The sequence below is a fragment of the Ixodes scapularis genome, unplaced genomic scaffold, assembly GCF_016920785.2.
Source record: "Ixodes scapularis isolate PalLabHiFi unplaced genomic scaffold, ASM1692078v2 PGA_scaffold10__122_contigs__length_95168666, whole genome shotgun sequence".
NCBI classification, from domain to species: domain Eukaryota; kingdom Metazoa; phylum Arthropoda; class Arachnida; order Ixodida; family Ixodidae; genus Ixodes; species Ixodes scapularis.
Window position 1 is genome coordinate 9,667,124 of NW_024609836.1, and position 23,444 is coordinate 9,690,567.

Consider the following 23,444-nt stretch of genomic DNA (forward strand, 5'->3'; position numbering starts at 1 on the left):
ATGTGGATTTCGCCGTGCGCACACCGAGTGCATGGCAATGACTATGCACCAGAAAACACCGACTGGTCGGCTATAGAGGGTGTCCCTTGTGTGGCTGGATTCTCGAAGTGCGGGACGCGGCTTTCCTTCAATATCGTGGAAAAAAGCTTCGAAGTAACTGGAATTTCCAACAAGGTGGATGGCACGGAAGATGATCTCATCTGAGACAGAGATGCAAAAATGAGTTCCGAAGATGAGTGCTCTACTACGGACGGGTGAAAAGGACTTTGTACGCCTGTCTATGCAATACCGATAAACATTCTCTTGTTCTACCAAGATGTGTGAGTACTTCCACTTAATGACTGATGCGACTCACATTTCCTGCGGGCCTGATAAAATGCCAACCTGCGCATTAATGTTCCCTCCACCTCCGCACCAAAAGACGCTCTCCACACTTTTTTTTCTTCTTCTGTGTGATATGTTCAACTTTTTAGGGATCTGAGCGTCGCATCAATCTTTTTTTCTTCTTTTAGTAAAGAATGTTTATTTCCCTAACCTATCACCCGATCAGTGGTCCCATCAACATATAAATATGTTTTCATAGGAGCTGTTTCTTTGTTTTGTTTTTAATCTTCTCCAACCTGCAACAGCGGGATTGAGTGACGTCCTCGGTAGAGGGGAAGGGAGCTGGTCACACATTGTAATGTGCAATGTCCTGGAGGTCAGCAGCCGGGAAGTAGGTACAGAGAGGGCAGTCCAGAAGGCTAACGGGACCATCGAGAGACAGAACTCTAACAACGAATATAAAGTCGCGAATGTGAACAGGGAGGTATACCAGAAGTGTTTGATCACTCCCTGTGAGAATCGGCAAGGCCCCACGGGTGGTCCAGGGATGCCGGAGAGGGAAAGTGGGAAAAGCCAGAGGTTTCGAAAACCGAAACACGACCACGAAGAGACAGTTCATGCTGGGGCTCGAGAGCCAATGCTCCGTAATCCAGTCGGGCCGTGGGGTTCCGAGACACTTTTGTCCCCGTAATCGGGACGTAATCCCACGAGCCAGCCAACTCCTAGGGGGTATAGTTAATAACCCAGAACACCACCTTTCCATTACCATGCTGGGGAGCTCACCATCAAATTGTTTTGACTGTGTATTCTATTCGTAAAAAAGTAAATTGCAGAACTATGTTCGTCGTTGACGGCCAACGGAAGCCACTTCATCTCTCAAACGACCAACATCGAGGCTTCCACTTACCAAGGTTCACCTCCCCACCCGGACCCGGCAACCCAGTCGCCGAGAGGTAACCAGCGAGCCAGTACTGCTCCACAGGTGCACATGCCACTTTTCGCAGGCCCGGAGGCATGCTAATGTCCGGGACCTTTGACCAAACTCAAGACGCGCGCTAAGGAACTTTGCAGTGAAATGAACCTTCCTGGACTTCTGAAAAGAGTGCAATCTAGCAAGGGACTCCATTTAGACATTTTCTTTTCTGCCAAAACGCATAAGATAGGTCCTTTTAGAGCGATTGTTACAGAGAGGGGATCTTGGCAATCCCAGCTGTCCAGCTTTCTCGCCAAACACCTGTTGTGCTTGGAACTATACGACCCTTTCTTGGTTAGAAATTCGGAAACGATTATTGATTTTTTGAAGGGAGACGCTAATGGGATGCGTAGTGCTTTTTCTTTGGATGTGGAAGACCTTTTTTATTCTATCCCGCACGACCATCTCTTTTCGGGGGTTAGAAAATGCATAGAACGGAACGGTGAGGTGTCATTTGCCAATTCTAGTGGCATCAGTGCGGAGAGTTTTTTGGAACTGTTGTCGTTTTATCTGTCGCACACGTATGTTTCCTTTCAAGGTGATATGTACGTCCAAAAGAAGGGCATCTGTATCGGGTCGTGTGTCGCGCTGGTGCTATCCGATATTTTTTTAAGCCAATGTGACAACACCATTGCCGAGAAGCTGGGGCACGACAACAGCATAAAGATTTATAGGTACGTTGATGATTACCTTGTGTTCAGCGAATTGGCAGAGCGATCGCTGGATGGCGTTGTAACCCAGATGCTCGATGTGTTTTCCTCGTGTTCTGGAGGTCTGAGGTTTACGCACGAGAAGCCGGTAGAAGGGACACTGCAGTTCCTTGACTTAAAACTACGCTTTCTGGAGAGTCACATATGTTGGGCGTACGAGCCAAGATCTAAGAAATCCATCCTGCCGTACGAGTCTGCCCATTCAAAATTAGTAAAAAGGGGCATTGCTAGCATGTGTTTGGAGATGGCCCTAAAACGATCTTGTGAACATTCTGTGCAAGACAGCTTTAATCTACAGATTTCACGCTTGCAGAAGGCATGTTTCCCACAAGGATGCCTGACTGAGGTTGCGGAAGGATTGTTAAAAAAATTCAAAGGGGCAACCAATCGGGCAAGAGAGAAGCCAAAAACGAGACCGGTAATTATTCCGTACTTGCATGCCATGTCCCATAATTTAAAGAAAGTTGCACAGCGGTTTAGAGTACCCGTAGTATTTTCAGCTCCGGAAAAGATGGCACGCTTGTGCCGTAGAATCAATAATCCCCAGACAGACATGGAGCAGTGCGGCACAAAACACAAAACCAAATATGCTGAGTGTGCCGTCGGAGTGGTTTACGAAATTCCGCTGACTTGCGGCTCCGTGTATATCGGCCAGACTGGCAGATGTGTCAATGATCGTGCACGGGAGCATGCGTCAGCTATGAGAGCAAGCCCGTCTGGCAATCTAGCTGTTCATTGTAGTCGCTGCCCGTGCTCACCAGTTCTGCATGATGTGAAGGTTCTGGCGAAATACAAAGATAAAATATGCCGAGAAGTGCACGAGGCGTTTGAGATTAGAGCAAAGGGAGATGAATGCGTTAGCGAGCCTTCCCTTGCCCTCTCAGGGAAAGAGTATGATTTTATCAAGAGGTCTTCTGGGTTGATGGGATGAATAGGCATTTTTAACGGCCTATATATTATGTGTTTTTTCCTAAATAAACTTTAGTTGCGAGTGCGCCTTGTCCTGTTTACTCTCGTCTTTGTCCTGTCGTTTTTTGGCGCTGTATATACTGATCATGAACCAACTAGCCCAAATTTCTACTTTGCATGCTAATGCTTCCATTGCTCCGGTGGAGTATGTATCTCTACTCAGCTTCGGTCAATCGCAATGCCAACCGCAGGTCACTGCTCAGAAAATGAGTGTATTGGGCCCTACAAGCTTCAAACGCAGGAGATGCACCAAACAACAGTTTCGAACGAGATATTGGGCTTCGGAGCACATAGTCCAAAATCCCATCAGCGCCATGATCGGTTATCAGAGCCGTTACACTGCCTATTGCCACAATGGTGGAAAGCCCAATCCAAACACTGGTTGTTATAAAGAACACCATTTTCATTCGCCTAGCTTCAACAAACTAGGGAAGTGGGAAGAAAAACAAAAATGCTACTACGGACAAGAGTTACTCAGGTGGCGACTGCTGGCGAAAAGGTGCTGGGAAGTGCCAAGATGACCATCTAGATTTAAACCTCGCCACAAGTAAAGGGTATTCTGGCAACAATGAAGACTGGCATGTCTTCCCTCACCACAGCTGCTTTTTTTACCTGGAGATGCAGGGCACACAGCACTGAGTTCCCTCTCTGCTTGGTAGGCGACAGAAGCTTGGGAGTCCGACCAGTCACTTATACCAAGTGCGACAGAGAGATGGGTCCAAGAGAAGTGTGGCAAAAGTTGGACAAGGCCTAGCAAAGACGTCCATTATCTTCATGCAGCCAGAGAGAGCCTTCCAGAACACCACAACAGTCCACCGCTACACGTCAGAAAACTCCCCAACCAGTTTCCTTCTGATGCACCAAGAGAAGACATCAAGGCACCATCTTTAAAGATGATTGGGACTGGGAGTCAGAGAACCTGGACACTTGCATCATGGTGTTCTATAACAGAAGTCATCCTGACGACGCATACCAAGAGGGGAACCAGCAGAAATCACAAAAGACACTGTCAATGGAAGCCTCACTTGCAGACCTTGGCCTAATAATGACATCAATGATCCACGAAGATAGTCAAACCAATTAAAACCTTTTCCATATTTTCTAGGTTCTGGTTGAAACACAGAAAAACTCTGAGCCAATACTGAAAGCGTAGCCAAGTTGGACGATACACTGATAGGCAAAGTGCTTGGAATACAGTCCAAAACCAAGTGGTTCAACAGCAGTTTTCCATCCGTGTCTCTGTTACGAGGTGAAGCCCGGAACTCCAAGTAGCCGTGCAGGAGACTTCATATACAAAGGTTTTCCTCCTTTGCTGAGCAGACTGTGACCGTGATAAACAAGACCTCCCAAGTATATTTCAGGTTCATTGTCCTACAAATCACAACTCCTCAAAGAGCCACTTCCAACTAAGAAGGTTAGAGCTGGCTAGCTGATGAAAAGCAGCACATAATGACTACAATGATGTTCCATAACTCTGTAACGACTCTCAAGAGACTGCTTCCCTTGCACAATGATGGCTTGTGTTGTGCTCATCATCTTTCATGGTTTTTCTTAGTGCTTTTTAAAGGTATGTGTGTTTTTATAGGCTGATCCTGTCTTCCTTCTTTTGTCCTTGACTGCACTGATATATATAGTGCTGCTTCGATCAATAGAATTTAGTTGTTAGTCAGTGCCATGTTTGTGTCTTTATTCATACAGCCCCTCATCCTTTGCACTGTTTTAATTCTCAAATATGTCATACTAACTAGCCCAAGCCTCAACTTTAGCAACATTACACAGAAGGGAACCCGCTTTTCAGCCTTTATAATGAGGAACTTGGACTTCTCTCTTTCTGGAACTGGCGGGGAAGGGTCTGCCCAATAGATCGACCTATTGTTAAATTACCCAGGCATCAAGAAGAATGTAAGAATTGGTGTTCCACGCGCTGCACGTGTTGGCTTCAGCAGTACTAACTTTTCTAAAGCAAATGCCTAAAACAAATTACATTTTGCACACAAATTCATCTATGCTTCATTTTGGTCATTTACTTTGAATCTTTTATATGGGGAAGCCGTGCGTGTGTGGCACGTAGAACACCAATCCCTGCATTCTTCTTGATGCTTGGGTAATTTAGCAGTAGGTCTATTATCAGCTTTGTTCATTTTTTTTCTTACTAATTATTGTTTAGGCATTAAACATGCTTTTGTTCCTGCCCTTTTAAAAATCTACTTTGATCGTTGAAAAGGATTACCTAAAAAAATAATTGTCCTTTTACGCGTTCTCATCGCCGACAAATGCCGCGAACAATGGACTTTTTACCCATGCACACCAGCCAGGTCCCACGCCGACAAAGTGTGCCATGGAGGACAAAAAATTGCAACGCTCATCGGGGCCTAATCCTACGCGACGAGTGTAGACGAAATGGATATGATGGTTAATGAAGAAGGCCACCGGGAACCCAATACCAGAAAACTTCCTTGACAGCAGAAGGATGTAAGTCCAACACACAAAAAAATGCACGTGACACCAACGTTAGTATCGGCGAGTTGCAACTCAAACACTAGCGCAAAGACGCCGCCAAAAAGAAGGAAGAAACCTATGAACAGTGTTGCCAAGGATGGCAGAGTGGTAGTAGTAGATTCCAGCACAAAAGAAAACAGCAAAAATCAAACATTTCTAAAACCCAAGACGGAGGCTCTAAAAAAGGGAAAAACACAAGACGTCTCAATCGAGACGTCTAGTGTTTGTCTCCTCTTTGTAGCCTCCGTCCTGGGTTTTGAAATGTTTAACTTTAACCAGCTCACCTGCCTTATTACGTTACCTTCAAGCAAATATCAGTTGATCACTTGAAACCAACGGCTACCATTCATTTAAAGTAAATATTCTATGGTTGCTTCTTTTATCAGATGATTTTGTGACAGGGTTGCTCTAAAAATGTGAAAGTAGATAAATGAAGAAAAAAAAAGCGGTATAATATACATACATCCTAGCACTCTCCTGAGAAAAATCTTGCTGAGCACGTCAAATGATGTGGATGTAAACCGCTTTTGAATTTAACTAAGTTCCTGAAGAGAGCAAAGGACAAAACAGAGAGGGAAATCTTAGAGGCGTTTTTTATCAAAAAAAGCGGGAGACAAGTGCATCAGCATGCCGTCGGTGTGTCTCATTGACAAATAGTTATCCTTTCTTGATAGTTTTATCTGAAGATAGGCGAGTGGCAGACATGGTAACCTTAACGTGAAACTATTTTTGCTTTTTATGTCCACATGCAATGTATATATTGCTTGGTTTGATGATGCAATAAACTTAGTTGGAAGTCAGCGCCAGTCCTGTCGTATGTATTCCCTTTTTTTATTTGTCAAGTTCGAGCTGCTCTAATCATGTCTAGCAATCAACGCAATTATGTGGCAACTACTCTACAGCACGGTTTTATTAAATTGGCACGCTCCATCTTAAAATAAACCCCGAAGGTGCCTTTAAAATATTGTCACTATTCTACCAACAAGGTGTTTGAAGTTCTCTACAAAAACAAAGTGCACTACAGTGTATTGGTATATAGCAGGTGCTATCATGTTGTTCCAGAAGTGCACATATACCAACAGAATTAATTGCATGTTCAATAATATCAAAATGAATTTCAGCCACAGCCAACCTTGGAATCTGTTTTCCCAGTATACACCAACTCAACTCTGTTTACTTCACGCCACGGCGGTGGCGCTTCAGGTGCACTTCTGGTCTCGGAGTGCAGGCAGAAGTCGCTTAACAAAAGAGGCATATCTGTGTTGTTTTGGAAGAACCCTGCCTTCCCGTCAAAACGCCGCGACTGGGGCTATACCAACAAAGCTGGGAAGGTGTGAATAACAGCTCTCATAAGTTTTCTTCGTACAAGATGCATTAAGTTGGGGAGGAGGTGCACGAACTGTTCATCTCGCTTCTGGATGTTCCAATATCTGCATCGACCGCAGCTTCAGTGTCGACGCTGCCAAGCTCAACCGGCTCAATTACAACAGCCTCAGCGTCAATGGTGCAAAGCTCGACTCCATTATACGATTATACCCACAGAAAGCTGGAGACGCAAAGTGCACCATCTTTGCCAAGCCCGACAGCTGATCAGTGGACGCATTCTACACCCTATTAGGCCAACTTGCACAGAAATAAAGCTTCCCTGATGTGAAACGAGAAATCAGTAACAAGATTGTTTTTGCCATGTCATCCTCACAACTCCATAAATACGCCCTTGCGGGGTTTGCGCGGCCACATACATCGGCGAAACAAAGAACTTTACAGAAAGAATCCATCAGCACAAAAATGACGTGCGTAAGTTTGATCATGAGCGTAGCGCAGTCCCTGAGCACTGCGACAACAAGGATCATTGTATTGACTTTGACAAAACATGCATCACTGATGTTTCTGTTTGTCGCGTTTCTCGAATCCTGGCATGTTCAAACAACGCCACCGAATATCAATCGGTCTCTCGGAGCTTTACCATCCACATATGTGAACGAGCTTCGTCGCCTTATAGAAACAGTACAGCCGTAGAGGAAGACCCGATACCCACCGCAGAAGAAAAAAAAAGGACACTTTTCAACGGCCATAGCCGTAGTTGCCCCTAAAAAAAAGGCCGAATTGGCTTCCAAACGTAGGATCCCTATAAAGGGTCTTGGTTGGTGTTTGAACTTTCTAATAGCTCTGCTTATGAATGAATGAAATGAAAGTTACACCAGGTAGAAAAGTAAAATGGTACAGATGTACAAACAAAATTAATAAGGTAATGTTACGTTTTGCTCAATAACAGAAGGTGAACACCATACTAGCAATATGTCACCCTTTAATAACTTCCTGCCTGCTGCATTAGGCTATCAGGAGGCTAGTATTTCCGGGGACTTTTCCACAAAAAAAGAGCTGCAGCATTGTTGTGTGCCTCGCCATCTTGTAGCACGATTCAGTCTGTCATCCACCATGATTCTGTAATAAACAGTTCTGTATGTTCCCCTGTGCTTTGCTCGATGCAACACTGCCTCTGCTCTTTCGCATTCTTCAGAGGAAGTGAAAAACTAAAGTAATTACACTCTTCGTTTGCCAATACAGAAATAGCAAGTGCAGCAGTTTGAGGTGTGAACTGAAGTGATCGTTAGATGCTTCAGCCAGTTAATTCAAATCCACCTGATTGTAGAATACCGCTTCACGTAGGATATCACATAGATCCAGCATCAAAACAGATTCTTGGTGCCTGCACTGTGAAACCTCCGCCTTTACCACCGAAAACGAAAGATTCCTAAAGCCAGTGTTGCGCATCCTAAGGCTGAATCACCTGAAGCAGAACAAATTACTGGTGAATGCCAAGTGCAACCTGGTACTGTCACCACAAATGGAACAGGTCCTTGCTGAATGCCATGTGCGGCCTGGGACTGCGTTGCCCCAAACGGAACAGATTCTTCCTGAATGAAGTGTGCAGCCTGGGGCTGCATCAGCTCAAGAAAGCCCTGCACCATATGCTACACATGCCCTAGTGTTTATGCTGGCCAGGGTGGCACCAAGAGAAAAAGAGGTCGTCGGCTATCACTTCACAGGCAAGATCTTGTAAAGTGCCACTTAATAGTATGTGTGGCACACTGTCTGCCATGAATGGATAAAATGTAGTTGGTTACACTATGTGTTCTCAAGCTGCGTTCCTACGAACCCAGGCGCTCCCGCAGTACCTTGGATGGTTTTCCAAGTTTGGAAGCTCCTATGATTGGCCTTATCCTACGTATTTGGTCTGTACATTGATGCATAACAATGTGCCCAACATTCCCTAGTGCGTGGATCATTGTTTACAAAGTGTATGAGCTCCTGCACCCCTATTGCAGCAATGGCGAGAGTGGGAGGAGCTCATTGGCTACCAATCAAGAAAGCTAGGTCCATTAAGACAGACCAGACTGAGAACCCCTGGTTTACACCATAAAATATATCTTATTTCAGGCAATACCTTCAAACCCAAGGAAGTTAGGGGCATCTTGTTCGACATCATCTAGAAGTTTGAAGGCCTCCAGATAGTGGTCGATGCAGTCGTATCAGATATGGGCCCAGGTACCCAAGGCATTTGGTGCACTTGTGTATAACATGCATCATGCTCAGTCCCAGAAGCAGTCTCTTGCAAGCATCCTTGTGCTGGAGACATGAACAGGCAACTTTTCTATCTAGTGGATGTTGCCCACCTTCTTAAGAACATTCGAGGACACCTTGTGAAACGCCAAGAGAGGCAGCGTAAATCTTAACTGACCAAGCTAAACAGTTGCAATGACAGCCTAAACAATGAAGACAGAGGCAAGAACAGAGATTGACAATGATAAAAAAAAATGTGCCGAACTGCTAATGGAAGAACTGAGTGAGTGCGAAGCGATAAACTTTAAGGGCGGATGAGGGGATGACAGGGGGAAAGAAGGGGGGGGTTGGGGGGTTTGTGCACGGATGAGTACACAAAGCATCCTAGGAAAGGAGGGGGAGGGGATGCGCAGAAGGAGGGGGCCGAAAGGGGGCAGCGTGCCCGTACCCGGACAAAAAAAGACCCGGGAGGGGGGTGGGGGGTACCCAAACACAAAAGATACTGTGGGGGTGCAGCATTAAGCACCTTGCACTAAAAGAAAATGACCTAGAAAATGGAGAAAAAAAATTGGTGGGGGAACCAACTTTTCAAACGATTAAATGAACTGTGACTGTGGGAAGAGACATGCGATCCTAATGTGGATGAAAGAAAGGGATCTAACTTCTTTGGAGTATGACATTGAAAAGCTTCTGTGCTTTTGTCATCTAGTCATCCTCCTTCTCATAATTCATGTTCCTGGTCTGTTGCAATTAACTTGAAAAGTGATGCCAACCTATAAGGAGTAATGGGATTAAGTTGAGCTAGTTGGTGCACAGTACCAGGATAGGGCCAGCTGAACTTTTCACGTTTTCATCTTCCGAGTTCAGTTGGTCCTATCCTAGTACCATAAGGAGGATAGCAATCAGAATTTCGAGATCATCCAACAGGTGAAAATGCCAGTTCGGAAGCTGTCCAGCGATGATGTAAACCCTTGGCCTCACAGGTTTGCCTGAAGCATGTGCAGGAGCTAGTGGCAATCACCAGCAAGCATGACCTGAAACTGGTAGCCAAGTTGAAAGAAGCACATCTGAACCCCTCACACACTGATAAAATGAATGTACGGAGCACATGCTTTGCTCAATCACACTGTCGGAGCTGCAATCAAGATTGTTGCTCTACAGGGGAAAATGGCAGAGGAGGCTTTAACCACTGCCTGGTTCTTGGAACTCGTGAACAACTAGTTTTCACTCATGACCTCTCGCTCATTCAACCTTACAATGAACGAAGCTAATCCCATTAAGCATGAAGAGGCCGTGGTGTTCCTGGCTGACCTGTCTAACGTCTTTTCGAGAGATTGTATCGGAAAAAATAGGGACAGAGAAACAGCTTCAAGCCTTGCAAGGCATGGATGATTACCAAGCAGTTGGCACTAAGGCTCCGAGAGTTCTCAGTCAGGCTAGAAAACTACCTGCAATGCCACTTGAACAGATCCAAGGTACAGACCACGGAGGAGCTGGAACAGCTAATGGTTAACGACCACATGAAGGAGTGTCTTGCACCTGACGCTAGCTAGAGCCCACATCATATTCAATGAAAAGGAAGGTTTTCTGACCCCGAGCGCGATAACTCAGCTCTCGGAGAACTTTGATGAAAGTCTGAGACCGAAGGGGGGTTCGGTTAAGACAAGGACGGTACGACAGAAAAGCCGAATCTAGAAGCACGCAGCAAAGACAGACAGTCAGCTGCACCGTCCGGCGCCGCTGCTTCGACTGCAACAAGCCGGGTCACATCGCAAAAGATTGCCCTACCTGCAACACCAAATCCGGTGGTGACCAGATTGGGAAAACATAACGATGAAAAAGATTGCACGTTGGTGGCCAGGGTTGATGTGATAATATTCGAGGTTGAGCCCCGACCGGCGCATTAAAGAGGACAGTGGCGGACACAACGTGTCGCTTAAAAGTGGAGATGTGGACATTACTGCACTCGTGGACTCCGGGGCCAACATTACTGTCATTCGACAGCCTCTACTTCTTGACTATGAGGCAGCGGGCTCCACGACTGAGCTAACGAGTGAGTTTGGCGATCGAGTGACCGTGGAGCTTCCGTATCAGCCGCTTAGTGCCATCACGGAGGGCCCTTATGCTACCTTACAACCGAGACATAAGTCTCGATTGCAACAAGTCCCGTCACTTGGCATTTTTTGTTCACAATTGGTTCGGCGATGGCATGACGAACACCATGATGATGCATTTTTGATACCGTCTGATTTGTCCCATTGACTCGTAGTGTTGGCTGCATCTGGGCTTGGGGTGAAACTGAGTAGTATAGCATGTTCTCTTTCTGCCCAAACCCCCATTGTACAAATCTTTGCCGCAACGATGATACATTCATTTGTTTTGCACAGTACTGTAGGCAACAATATGAAGGAGAATAAACTTCCTCGCTTTTTTTATGTACCTACAAATTTTGGAACATGTTATGGTCCCGGAAAAGGCTAGAACAGAAATTTTGTTTACCAAACTACATATTGTTTGAAGGGTGGAGGTTCGACAAAGGAAACTGGAAAGAAGAAAGATGAACCGTTCACTTTGGTGCTGTTGCCAATAGTAGCTTTTTATGCGTTGTGGGCTTTAGGGCACGGCCATTTTGTTGCCTAGGGACGCACAGGCATTGACGATGACTTTAGTTCCGATATGGCAGAGAGACTTGCAGACGCTTGGATTGGTGGCATCGGGGCACTTCAAACTTGTTTCATTTTTACACGCAGACGAACCGCAGGAGGAAGGCTGAGCACAAGGAGCCACCAGAGACTAAGATGAATTGCTGCTGCCAGTCAACCATGGATGGGGAGATTTAGCAGACCAAAACGCTTCGTCGGAGTTTGGCCGGGACTTGCGCCCTCGCCAATTGGACAAATCTTGGCCAAACGCAGACGCAGCAGCCCGTGTTCAATCTAATTAGGCAATGCGGAAGTTTCACCTCCAGCTTTGACGATTAAGCTTTCCTACTGGTAACCTGGAGTGTGGTTCCGCCTGGCCATCGGGACAAGCATTCTGTCCACATCGTTTGCAGCAGGGATTCTCAACCACTAATGTTTTGGGATGCCTCTAAGCTTTTCGGCATAGACTAATCATAATCAACCCTACTCACTTGGTGTACATAATATTTATAACGATTCTCTATTTTCATGCCCCAGAACAACCTCGCAGTTTTATTGTGGTAGAACAAGATAGAAAATTTAAGAGACACAATTCATATATTTTCACGGATGATAGAAAATGAAAAAGGTCAAACTCATCACGGTTCAACAATAACAATCGGCATCAATTTAAAAAAATAATTTTATTGCTCAATCGAGGCCTTCGGGCCCGATCCATGGATTCCCATTTGAGAACAACTGGTTTGAAGATCCGTTAGCATACACGGCCTGTTCCAGGAAAACGTTAAATGCGAGGCATTTCATTCTCGATTTATAGTGTAGCCTGATCCTGGAACGGTGGCCAGGATGTCTGTAAGAGGTCATTTTTGCATAAATGGTTCATTCATTTACTTATTTATTCTTTGGGGGCCCAAAGGCATTACTGTCCAGTATGTCGAAAAGGCGTACATAGAAAAAAATATTAAGCAAGTTCACATATAAAAAACAAACAAAAAAACACTCTTTATCAGAACACAAAGCAGAATAAAAAATGACGTCTAATGCCAGCGCACCCGGTGATGCGGGAAGGAGATTCCAGTCCAGCGATGTCATGGATCGTGCGGAGGACTCAAGATTCTGGGAAAATCGCATCAATCCGGAAGGATTCTGGAAGAGCCTTTATCTCTGGCTGCAATGAAGCCAGAAATAATAAAGTAATCCAATCGAACGTGAAGTAAACAATTGGATTCTCGAAGGATACTGGAAGGATGCCTGAAGGGTCTTTACTTCTGGTTGCAATGGAGCCAGGTGTAAAGAAGTAACCAATTGAAAATGCAGTAACTAACTGAGGTTCATATATTTTGCTTGCCACTGCTAGTGTTCTTGTGAAACCGTAGGTCGCGCATCCAGCGAACGGCATTTGCTCCTCTGCGTGCTAGTGGCTTCAATAGTTGTCCAAACTCTGTGTGATGCGACTTTGTGCTGTCTGCACAGCGCTGCCCATCCGTTAGAGGTTGCAGATGCCGTGGCCTCTGCAGTTCACGGTGCAGCTGCAAGCGCAAGACACGGTTGTGCTGCATGAAGTGCAGCTCCAGTGCAGCTGAAGTGCAGCTTTGCCAGAGAAAAACCTCGGCAGAAGCTAACATTCCTAAATATTTAAACAAACATCAGGGTCATCACCCACATGACCGAATGCTTCTCACACTCAACCGTCCCTGACGATAACCCAAAGACGGAAGAGCTATACATAAAAAAAGATCTTTGTGGCTCCTCACCAGACAGAAATTCACACCTCTTTCTGACCCAAAACACAGTACCTCGTCCCACTGGGGTGGGGCAGAAAGGTGTGCTAAAGATCGAAAGATTGAACCACCCAAGCGGGTAACCAACTGTTGCAGACAGCGTGGTCAGTGCCAAAAAACAACAAAACAAAGATCACCTAAATCTGTGACAGGTGTGGACCAGAAATTATCCTGTGCATGACCTTCAATTTAGATAGCCACAAGCACTGTTTCTAAGAAGCATGTTGTTGCAGTACACTAACCACTTCCAGCAATGAATTTTTCTGTGTTTGGGTAAATTAAGCGTAATGCAACTAATTCCCTTTTCTTCGTGAGTAAACCTTATATTTTGAGCCTGGAGGTGTAACTGAAACAACTTAGTTGCTTCTTCCCCACCTCCCCTCTTTAATTTGTAGAGAAATAAAGAATTTTAACCTGACAAAAAAAATCTAAATTTCACGAAAAATTATGCAAATTGACAAAATAAAGTGGTTGAAATAGACGCCATGTCGTATTCTAAACATTGGGATATTTCATACTTCCAGAAATGTTGGCGTGAGGACATAACATCTCCAAGTACTACTTCCGAGGATATCCACTTGGTAAGTTGTGCCTACACATTTCAACACCTGTTGTCTCCCTTACTACAAGATGGAAGAACGATGAGGTTATTGAAATAGCATCATCATCTGTACCAGAGGTGTGCAATCTGTTTAGGACTGCGACCCCGAAACCTGGGTCAAACATGCTTATTAAAGAGCACAGTCTGGTTTCGTTGACTTTACACTCCGTGCGGGAACTATAGGGGGCGCTTTGAAAAAGGCGCGCAGCGCCACTAGCGGAAGAGCTGGAGTTCGACAGTGAGGTGCATTCAGCAGCCTGCGGCGCCTTTTCGCATGCCAAGCTGTGGCGGCGGAAGTGCGCACGGATGAAGCTTTTGCTTTTTGGGCCGATACATTGAGGGTGACGTTGCACGAGTGCTGGGGCAGAAGGGCATTCAGCTGTTCTCCACTTCTTATATATTTAGTTTGAGTCGTTATCAGGGGTAATTTCTCTAGTTGCGGCCGAAAAAGGAGTTGGAGCAATTTTCCAAAAAGCAAGACGGCCGCCACCATAATTGCTTTGAGTAAGAAATCGATTTCGCTCGTCACTGTAAACGTAGGACTGCTGGAACAATGATAATTGGATATGAGTGAGATGTTCATTAAGTTTATGCACGAAGTGCGCTCAGTTGCATTAAGACAGCAGGTGTGAAAGTTATGTTTCTAACGAATAAAAAAATAAAGCTGTACGGAATATCCAATATTAGACCCAAAATGTTGTGTTATAGCGGGCTGTGCAAAGTGCAGATTTGGGCACACAGGTGCTTGGACTTGAGAGTAACATGACACAGCACTTATTATACCAAAAAGAGGTGGCATAGGGAAACCAGGTGGAAATTTGGTGTGGGTGGCGTAACTGAATGGGAAACGGTTTTGACCATGAAAAGGCTGTCAGGAGAATACCACTCGTCGTGGGAGATGGAGACTTTGGCTTTGGATCGACATCACCTGTTTCATTTATAGGCCCGGCATATCAGGTTCAGCCCACAAAGGAACCGCAGCCTCATATGGAATCACAGCCTCAAGTGGAACCTGAGCCAGCTGCACTGACAGAGATTGACTGGTTGTTCTGTGGAACAAAACAAGACATGGAGGTTTTACCAGAGGTAGAGCTTCCTTCAAAGATGGAACTGCCATCACAGCTGCCTGAAGATGACCTCCCCACTGAAGGAGATAACTGCTTTGAAGCCAACCCTGCCTCCCCTCAGAAGCAGACCCCCCTCTGAAGGTTACCTTCTCTCCGAAGCCGCCCCCCTTCTGAAGCAGAGCCATATGGTGCCACAGACCGCACATACCACCCCTCGGACCAAGACAGAATAAACAGGTTCACCTTGCTCGGTATACTGCAATGAAGCTCTAAATAATTTATTCCAAGTTATGTGATTTGCAAATTTCGTCGTAACTGTTTGGTTTCCTTCATACATTGTCTCAGTTGTTATGCTGCTATTTGCTTCGGAATGCCACTTCCAATGTTTCACAATCTGACAACTAAGCTGCACTAGTTTGCATGGCACATAACTGTAGTTCCCCCATTTTCTTGGTTCAGATACTTATCAATACATGATGTTGCATTATTTGAAATTGCAAATAAAAAAGAAATAGTTTTGCAAGTAGTTTTAACATGACATACAAAGCATTTAACATTATATGTTGCTTTTTTTTTAAACTCTCTAAAGGTCTGCAGGCGAAAGCACAGTTCCGACACCCGACAAGGAAAGGAAGTATATAAGTTATGAAAGATCCTCGTTGGTGCTGTTCAAGTTCTGTAGAGAGTGCCACAAGCCCTGCACAGCGGAACTGCATCCTGACGGCACTGGCCTGACAGCAACCACAGAGTGCCAAGATGGACATGTCAGGAAGTGGACAAGTGAGCCCCGTGTGTCAGGGAGGAATGTGGGAAGCCCTTCTCTCCACCGCAGTTCTCTTTAGTGGGGCAAGCCCTGTCATAACACTGAGGATGCTGCGGCACATTAACATTCAAGTCATCTCCAATCGCACCTACTACAGATATCAAAAGCGTCATCTTTTGCCTTCAATAGCCAGGGTAAGTCTCCTTTTCAATACTACGTTATGATGGACAGTGTTCATAATCAGGGTGGCAATCACACCCGGAATCTACAAGATATGGTCCTTATCACCTCTGACCACCACTCAAAATAACAGACGTTCATATCAAGAATTGTTAATGTTTGCAAGCCCCTCATGTACTGCAGTTACTAGCATAATGAACACATTTTTTACCCACAAACAATTAATCACATTTGATGCTGAAATATCATCCTGCAGCAATATTGCAGTGCTCAATCATTTACTGGGTCCACTACTAGAATCTGGACAAAATTTAATTTGAAACAATTTAATTTGAAACTTTCACTGACCAACTAAACTCTGGAGCTTTGACTATTTTTACCCTACATATAAGACTTCCTTTGTTTCGTACCTGATACATAGGTATTGTATTCTTTTTCCCTGCTAGAATTGTGTGGTCTGCAGCATTTCTTAAATAAAAGAAAAATAAAATAAACCCTTATATAGTGAGGTTTTTAAATTTAACTTTGTCCAGATTATAGTGGTGGACCTAGTGCTACTCAAATTTTAAAACTCCTAACAAATCACCGGGAGACTGCCCTCAAAGCAGTGAATGAAAATGGCAGCACTAATTTTGCGTTTTGGGTGGTGGCAGAAAACACTATTTTAAGCTGCCTTGCATAATCCTCGCCAATATCCACCATCCGTACCATCCGTAACAAGCACCATCAACGTTTTACCGTTTACTTAAGCTTGGGCACTCTCCTCAGGCACCAAGAGGCATTATGGGATATGCTGTCGTAGCAAGCGATGGAGGCACGGCAGCCTCTGTTGTCTGCAATGACTTTCTCTCTCTACTTGTGCCACGTGGTAGTAGCAACAACGAAGGGGGTGAGCAGACAGACTCCTAGCATTAGGCTTTCCGGTGTTTTTGGAAATGGTCTATTGCCAACCACTGTTATCACATACAAAGTGCCAAAACTACACAGGGATAATAAGAAAGGTGTCAAAACAGGGTACACTTGCAACTCAGTGTAGGTCCCCGCTCACTCGACTCACGAGGGGAACAAAACGGCACAAGCAACGGCAACTTGAGCAACTTTCCTCTGAATGCCGGCCGGCACGCTGTAAAGTTTCCTCAGCGGTGTCGACGAGGCGGCATCCCACCACCTTTCGATGTCCAAGGACTGCCTGACGGTGTTTCAAGAGATCTTGCAACACTATCGCTTAGAGCGCAGAGTGTATCGACCACCCAACAAAAGTCTTACCAAGTTCCAGCAGTGAGGTGGAGACAGCTGCAGACAAATACCCCCCCCCCCCCCCGCCAGGGGTGAGACAGGTGAAACAGGTTTTGAAGCAGAGAAATCTGGATTTTTGAGCAGCTTAAGAGCACAAAATTCTCGTTTTGAAGCAGCAGTTTATGCATCTTGGAGCAACTTTGTAGCAAAAGAGTCTACAATTTGGAGCAGAGTAGGAGCAGAAAATGTTAGAGCAGCTTATCAGCAACTGAAATCATAAGAAATCTGATTTAAATCACATAAATCAAATTTTTCTTCATTATACATTATTTTTTTCCACCCTGGTCAATAAGTCATCAGCGCCAATACGCACGGAGATAATATATAAAAGAACAAAAAAACGGAAAAGGCAAACCAGAGTCCAATGCGCACAGATGAAGACAAGAAGCACAGGCTTGCTGCAACCTTAGGTCGGAACCAGGTACCTCAAGCTTATACGAACTGGTGCCAAAGAGCAATTGTAGTGCAAAACTTATTAAAGCGGTGATTCAAGAGCATGAACAGGGAAGCACGGTTTACTACAGCGAGACATCCATTGACTTTCGTAGAAAGCATGTGCAGATAGAAAAAAACTCGCTACAAAAGTGAGTCCCAAAGTAAATAGTGAATTGGTAGGAAAACTATGAGCAGCACATGCTGGCTAAGTACGGATGTGTGACCGATTCATTCGATTGTTCACGCACTGGAAGCACGTGTGAGGTAACTGAAAGTACTCACGGCAACGGCGCCATCCATTTTGACGAGAAGGTTCCGACACGAATGAACAATTACACAATTGAGGCACTCAATATCACTTTTAAGAAAATGTTTACTTTCAGAACAAAAGAAATACCGGCTCATCTTGATAGCCTGTGCGTCATACCTCGCGTGGCCAGACAGCGAGACCGCGTAACAGCACACCTGTAGCATGCAGTCACAAATGACACCGAAAAATAGTAGGAAAATCAGGGAAAGGACCATGTATCATATGTACAGAAGGGTACTACAGCTGAAATCTTTGAACTCGGGGGTTGCTTGTACCACTCCGAACCTATGCCATGTACTTTACTCAACGAGATTGAATGTTGCCAATCAAGCTCTCGCTTCACACTAAACCTAGCGTCGCCGCAAACATTCCTTTTTAGTTTTGAGTTACTTTGGCGCAGTGTGGCGCAATTTAGACCGATTTCGAGTTTTTGGCACAACTAGGCGCAGAAATTTCGGTTTGTATCAAAATGGCGCAATTGGCGCAGATGTCACACCCGTGCCCCCTCCTGCCCGACCTTTCTGCGGCATATCTATCCCACCGTCTTCGACAGGAGGTGCGCCCGCTGCCCGCCACCAGACACCGCCAACTGGCCCGACCAAGGCCACCATCGCACACTTGTTTTGGGAATGTCCCTTCGACCCTCCCTCGCCTACTCTACGGGACTTCGTCGCCCACCTTCGAGAAGGAGAAGAGGACCCGCTGGATCCCCCTTGGACCGTGCTTCTCCAAAGCTCAGACACACACCCAAGCTGAAGTGGTCTCCCGAGCGGATAAAATAGCGACGGAAATCACGAATACCGTACAAGCAAACTAGCGTCCGACGTTCGACTTGGCGTGAACATCGGTGCATGTGCATCCCTTCCAGAACTGAAAAAAGCCGCCTCGCACGCATTCCTTCTTTTTTCAGGAACACTATTTTTCTCTTTTTTGGGAATCCGCGGTAGGTGAACGTATATCCTGCGGCTTCTTAATGGGGTGTTCCAATAAAGTTGCTGCTTGTTGCTAGATAATGATAAATACTAGATTTTTTTGTCAGTATTTAGTACATAGTCATTGTCCCATGTATATCCCTTGATCTTTTTCAGGTACCATCTGCATGGCCTGCCGGTATCTGAGGAAAGTGCTACAGACGAGAAGATCCCGTCTAAAGGCCTTAAATCCGGTGAAACGGAATCTCTGAAAGTGTCTGAAGCTCTCACGGCAAAAAACAAGGCGTCTTTTCTCTCGTGTGTCCACACTTCCACAGCAGCTTCACAAAATGCAAGAAGAGAACTCGCATGTCAGTGATGAAGCTTTCAGAGCTAGAATTGAAAGCCTGTCACCAAAGCAGAAAGAAGCAGCCCTCCATATTTTTGCAGCAGCCAAGCGCAAAGGCATGCAGGAAATGACCTATTCAAGGAACTGGATTCTGGAGTGCATAATCATGAAAATGAAAGGGCCTAGACTCTATGAACACCTAGGCAAGCAACAAATCCTTGTTTTGCAAACAAAAGCCACGCTACAAAACTACCTCAGGTCGTACAGATCGGGGTTTGGCTTCAACACGAAAGTGAGGAATGAACTGCTGAAGCAAAGTTTCAACACTCCAGTGGGCGAGGTAATAATGCAGCTTTTTTTTATTTCATTAGTGTTCAGAGTGCTTGAAACAAACAATATTGGACTATATATAAAAAGTATCTTAAAGTATCTGTAATAAAGTGGAACCCTTTTGTTTGTTGTGCATTTCAGGTCTCGCTTTGTCTTGTGCGAGCAGTATTACAACTTGACGGTTCCAATGTCACACTTCAAGCCATGCCTGGGATCACATGCTGCCACATCAACATAAACAATTCTGAGAAGATGCGTGTTAGCTATGCTTTTCAGCTATTTGGGGACACAGTTCTGAACGAACTTCGCTTTTACAAGACTGAACTGGAAGCCAGGAACGGGAGCATAGAACCTGTGCTGATCTTTTTTAAGTAAGTTGATTTCTTCAGAAATTTTGATGCTTGAATATTGCGGAGGATTGGCATGCACAAGAAACATGCAACGTTTGTTGTCTTATGTCTGCCTTTTCTTAGTCTTCGGTTTTTGAGCGCTGTGAGTTTTGTCATGTTTTTCATTTTTTGAAGAATTCCATCCTGTAATACAAAAATAAGACTGAAACAATCACAACTAATCTGATTTAATTATTGCTGTCTACAAATTAAAATAAATTAATAGGGATTTACTGTGCTTTTTTATTGCAGGATTATTTGGGACTTGGTTCAAATCATGACGTCCTGGATTCCTCGCAAAGCCCTCTGGCCTGGATCTGATGAAGAGGGCAAGCTGCTGTCCTTTTTGGCATACCTAACAGAATGGGACCTCCATGCGGGTGGACCAGGGTGGCTTCCCGTCTACGTCTACTGCAGTTGGCCTTGGGGTCACCATTTCAAGTGTTTTGTCCTTGCTCAACTACCTGATGCAGCAAGTAAGCTATGAGTATGTTATGACTTCCAAACTTAGTCAGGACCCTGTTGAAAATCTCTTTGGTATAGCAAGGCAGTCCTCTGGGTGTAATACGCATCCAACTCCCCAGAAGCTTCTGGTCACCATTTCCTGCTTAAGCTTTTATGGGCTTGCCAGGTCTGTATCAAATGGCAATGCTGGCCCAGGAGCTCTGACGGCACTCCTTGAGCTAAGCACAGGGCACACCAAGCCAGGCAAAGATGATTTAATACAAAAGTTACTTGAAGATGGGGACCTATCTAGCGCAGAGCCCGCCATTCAGCAGCTACATGACGTAGCTCCAGACCACGCTGCATGTGTTTCAGCCAAAAGTGACGAGCGGCTGATATACTACTTTTGCGGCTATGTTACCAGGAAACTCGTCCTCAAGGCAAACTGCAACAACTGTCATGCATTGCTGCTAACGAAGAAAAAGTCTGTTGAGTTGCTTAAGGTAGCTGATTACACGAGGCTGCGGGATAAAGGTGGTTTGCTGTGTGCCTCTGGATACCTGTTCAGATACATTCAGAAGTTGTCATCATGGAAGAAGACCTCTTCGGTGTTAAGGTGGGAGCTGCCCTAGATAAGAACTTTATCTTGCTCAAAGAAAAGACCTTCAGGGTCTCTGAGATCCAAGGTTAAAGACCTGTGCACGAACCTTGACTTGCCAGCCTTGAGGAATGCGATAGCGCCCCCTCAAAACAGTACCTGACTGTCTTTTTCTCAGCAAAAACTCACAAGCCCGATGTTCCGCTCCGCAGCCATGATATCAAAAAACGACAGTTGGCAGAAGTGCCTGGCATCCTTTCTACTCAAGCACCTAATTTCTCTCAATCTCCCTCAACCTTTCCACATCACCAACTCTTCTGATCAAATCTCACACCTCACCCCTCTCCATGATTAGCCTGTTCCCCTCGGTCTGTTTTCGTTAGATATTGAAGACCTGTATTATAATCTAGATGTCAATTACGTGCTCCAGTCTGTGAACAATGCCATAGATGAGCACGGCATGTGCAAGTTCTAAAACGCGTCGGGAGTCTCCATTGAAGAGTTCCTTTCTCTGCTAGACCTTTACCTCCGCCCGACGCTCGTTGTGTACAAGGAAAAATTTACATCCAGAAGGCAGGCATCTGCATCGGGTCTTGCCTGGCGAGCATTCTTAGTGAAATCTTTCTCAAAGGCAAAACTGGAGTCTACGGCACCCAGGTGTCAGGTGTTCAGGTACGTAGATGATTATCTTGTGCTGCACCAGGAACAGACCAAACCTGAGACCATTCTGAAAGCCTTCACATCAAGCCCCGCCGACCTCACGTTCAAAAGAGAGGACCCGGTAAGGGGTACCCTTCAATTTTTAGGACTCAACTTAGTCTCCGATCCGGGGGGTTGTGCATGGAATTCAAACAAAGATCAGAAAAACCAGTTCTCCCCTTCACCAGCGCCCACTCAAAAACAGTCAAGCTAGGCCTGGTTAAGTCCCTCCTGAAGACTGCGCAATCTAGGTCCTGCCCTCATCTAGTCACAAACAGCGTTATCCACCAAACAGATAGACTGCGGAAAGCCGGCTATCCAGAAGACCTTCTGACGAATACTCTAAAGAGGCTTATTACCTCCTCCAACACACCTCCCTCTACACCCCGACCCCGCCGAAAACAATTCGCCGTCATTCCCTACACGCACAACACTTCGCCGTCATTCCGTACTCGCACAAGGCGCTCGCCTCACATTTCGACGTAGGAGTCGTCTTCAAGTGCAAATTCAAACTGAAGCGGATGTGCCGTCAGGTCAATAATCCTTCCCCTGCAAATCGCTCTCCCAAGAAACATGAAAAGCAGTTAGTCTCTTGCCGGAGAGAGGGAATCAATTCCATAAATTTCTCCTGCGGGGGAGAATATATAGGGAAAACGGGCAGGTGCCTAAATGACCGCCTGAGGGAGCACTTCCGAGAGGTCGCCGATCCCAGTGAGGAAACTGTGCACCCGATTGCAGCACATCGCCGCACATGCGGAGGATGTGAGCCAGGGTTAAAAAAAATGTGCGTGCTCGGGCGCCATCCTCAGAGATTCGGCAAGGAAGTTATTGAATCTTTTGTGATAAAAAACTCCGGAGTCAATGTCTCTTCCCCCTCGCTAGCCCTCTTTGATAGAGAGATAGATTATCTGAGCCAAGAGCTGTCCGGGGTTATTAGACGACCTCAGTGAGCGGCCCGACCCTAACGGGTCGACACACCCAGCCGCCTCTCCCACCCGCCCTTCCTTCCTCTTACTTCCCCCCCCCCTCTGCCTCTGCCCTTCCCCCTTTCTTTTAGTCTGCGCAGGGGAGCATGCGTTCGCACCCCATGGAATAAACTTTGTTGTGAGTTGAAAGAATGTACTCGTCTGTGTTTCGTCCTCCCTCCGTTTTATACTTTCTGTTATCTAGCTGTTTTAGTACGCAAGAACTTCATCATGAGAGTGTAATGGACCTAGTCGCCCTTGTTCAACAACAGAATGACACTGTTGGATGTGATCCCCATTCACAATCATTGACAGCTCAGATGATCGCTTTTTATGTTACTACTTGTTTACATTTTTTTGTCAAGTCCCTAAACCGTGCGAGAGCTAACAGGCGTGAGGCTACAAGGTATCTGACAATGAGCCGCTGTACATAGAATGTTTTGGCAGTTTACAGGTCAGTCGACAATAGATCCTGGCCTTGTGCATTCATAATTCTTGTAAAAAGAATATGAATGGTATGCTTTGGATAGCTTGATTTGTCTTGCACCATGCTCTGTGAAATAAACTGTGTTTGCAAAGGTTTTTGTTTAAAAAGATCTACGCATATTGCACGCTCCAGAAATAGTGCCACAAAAAGTGCCGCAA

At 45.4% G+C, this 23,444-nt stretch overlaps 1 pseudogene; it reads left to right on the forward strand.

Annotated features, from left to right (window-relative positions):
* The window catches only part of LOC121833760, a 38,106-nt pseudogene extending 14,873 nt beyond the window's left edge, over positions 1-23,233 (forward strand).
* Positions 23,234-23,444: the final 211 nt, after the last annotated feature.